Consider the following 3,005-nt stretch of genomic DNA (forward strand, 5'->3'; position numbering starts at 1 on the left):
GATGCTGAATGGCAAGACCTTGGCTTCGGTCGCTCCGTGCGCTCGGCCATGACGGGCTTCCGGAACGCAGTCCGCCTATATGCCCCTCTGCCTCGGGGGCGGATCACGTGGCTGCACGCCGTCGCCTAGATCAGGTGTACGCGATCCAGAGATATGCCCCCCCGAGGAAGGGCCCAGGACGGAGGTCCTCGAGCCCTTGCGACATCGGTACGCCCGCACCGCAAGCGTCACTGAAGCGATCCCTGTCATCGTGACGATGACTCATGGAACTGGCTTCCCGGTGTTTGCAGGGGTGCGAGACAGTACAATAGAGACGAACAAAACGGTCGTGTAGAACACTGTGCAGTGACAAAAGACTCAATAAACACAAAGTTGGAGAAGAAAAAACAAATTAAACCAGATTTAACTTCCGTATGAATTTCAACCTGGGTCTGCCTTGCATGTGCGGCGACACTGGTTTAAAGATGGGAAATTTAGCCAGTGCAGTGCCCCTGCTAGGTTGGGGTTTTTAAACGTGCATCACGCAGCAGTGCTTGTCCATGGATCAAAACGGGGCAGGAGTGGGGATCGAACCCAGGACCCTGCTCTGCAGCGGGAGCTCTCGCCCCACTATGATGCGGCAACGGCGCTCGGCAATCGATCCCCCCCCCCCCCCCGAGTTGGAACCAGAAGTTTGTGGAGCGCGCCGAGCGCACTTCGGTGACAAAAGCGCGGCGTCATTGTCGCGAGGGTCCAGGTATAACTTAAGAGAGCTCCTAAGAGCACGTCATTTCGGCACGTCAAAGCCGGGAGACGTGCGGTATCTACGTGAAGGACTTCATCGCATATATGCCAGTGGTCAAGCGAGCCTTCCCGACGCACTTTAGACAGTGAGTTCCCACTGTCAAGAATCACGACGCACACATTTGCACCTTTAAGGGTGTAATAAGGGTGTTTCCACGACTTACACCTTCGGCTGCGTTCAACACCCTTATTTCGAGTAACGGACCGTTTTTAATCGGAAAATGCGGTGTTGTTGCATGGAACATCCTATTTTCTTTCCCCATTTTTTTTTCTTCCGAAGGGTGTAAAAAGGGTGTGGAAAAGGATGCTGCGACGCAGTGCAGTGGAGCTTTGGCGAAAAATGACTAAGCGACTACGTGGAATAATTATTGCCTTTACTCATTATTTTTACTTTTAGACACATTCCCCCAGTTTCGCGATATATAGTATGTTTTACGTAAAAATATTACCGAGGACAAAGCAACATACTTGTAACGTTCGTAACTGCGGAAGCACTCGCCTGCGAATGGGTTTGCACACTTTATTGCGCATGCATTTAAGGTTCCTGTGCACATGACAACTGTATAGACCTTTTCAGCGGCAGTCTCGAACGAAGCGAGCGGGCAAAAAATGCTGAGTCACTGAGCTGTGGACGCATGCGCAGCGTCCGATATACCGCACAGCAGATCAACAGCGCATGCTTGGAAGGCGTTCCACAACCCAGCAGACAAAGATGGCAGCGCGCAGGAGGCGATTTCTGCAAAGGTCTATACGGTGCATTTTAAACTTTAGCACCATAATTTAGGGTGTACTTCAGCACCCCAAGGGTGCTGCCGTAACAACCTTAAATCCGCGGTCACAATACTCTCACATGTCACAGAAGGCAGTCTACAGAACACCGTCTGAGGCTGGCAACGCTGAAAGCGTGACGTCAGATGTTGCAGCATGGAGCAATACGGGGGCATTGCAGGTCGTTCCCGTCGGCTTACAAGAAGGTTGACGGTGTGAAAAGGAATGCTGGTTAAGCTGTTTTTAAACGGTTTAGACTGCGTTGTTTAGACCGTTGTTAAGTGTGTGTTGTTTAGACTGTGTAGTTCAGACTGCCTGTTTGCTCAACTTGCAAGTTATACAACATGCATGTTATACAACATGTTACGTCGCCCCAATGGAGAACGCGGGAAAGTTTGAATGTTTGTTTTGGCATCAGCTTTGTTTGCCCATTGCTCAAAAGCCATTTTGATTTTAAAGATGATATATAGTGTGCCCGAAAAAGTAAAGCCTGTCTATTCCGAAATTGTGTTTAAATTGGATGGTTAACAAAAGAAGGAAAAAAAAAAAGAAGTCTTAATTTGTGTCTATTTTCTTCTGTTAGTGGTTCTCAATTGTTTTCAAATTGCTCCTAAAAATACAGTTTTTTTTTACTAAGCTGTGCAAATTTGACAAGCTTGTTTACAGGTTTGCGCTACAAACAACCGTTTCAGGGTTCAAGCGGAAACAACACGTGCCGTTCTTTTAGTTTTAGTTTTCCTGTCAACAGTCATCCGCTGCTCTTGCGCACTTTGTTTTTGGAAGCGCGCGCTTCCAGCCCGGCCGTGGTTTTTGATAGGTTTCACAACACAGTTCGGAAGCTTTCTTTGACACAGCCATCAGCGACAGAAGTGAAAGAGAGAGCCACACAATGCCAGGGTCGGGGGACACCCAAAGAACGCCACTCCGAAATTTTCCGTCACGGGACAAGTCAATTTCAAAAATGCACACCGCTCTAAGAACACGAACAAAAAAAAAAAAAAAAAAAAAAAAAAAACTATTCCGGGCTTGCACAAGTTACTAGAAAAATAAATAATAAAGATTCGAACAAAAGATGTTTTGTATGTATACGTTTATGGTGTCATGTCCCAATCCGGCTGAAGTGTCCATTCGGCTGATGGCTGAATTTGGCTGAAAGGACCAATGTCCAATATGGCTATAAGATCTTCCATTCGGTTAAATTCCCAGCGCCATAGACCCTTCTCGTGTGACGGTTATGTGACTTTTTTGGGGGTTGGGCGACAAAAGCTAGAGTAAATAGTTAAAGCATAACTGCAATAATAATAATAATAAAGTAAAAATATAGGCACGAATCCCCTCGGATTCCAACACCTTCCGATCGGCGAATAAAGAGATTTGCCTTCTGGCCGCAGCCATTTTTGTCTATATATCTGCGCGGTCGAAGGCGTTCTGAGATTTCGCAGTGGCTCTCTTCA

Source organism: Ixodes scapularis, unplaced genomic scaffold (assembly GCF_016920785.2).
Source record: "Ixodes scapularis isolate PalLabHiFi unplaced genomic scaffold, ASM1692078v2 PGA_scaffold12__126_contigs__length_90152505, whole genome shotgun sequence".
Taxonomy (NCBI): Eukaryota; Metazoa; Arthropoda; class Arachnida; order Ixodida; family Ixodidae; genus Ixodes; species Ixodes scapularis.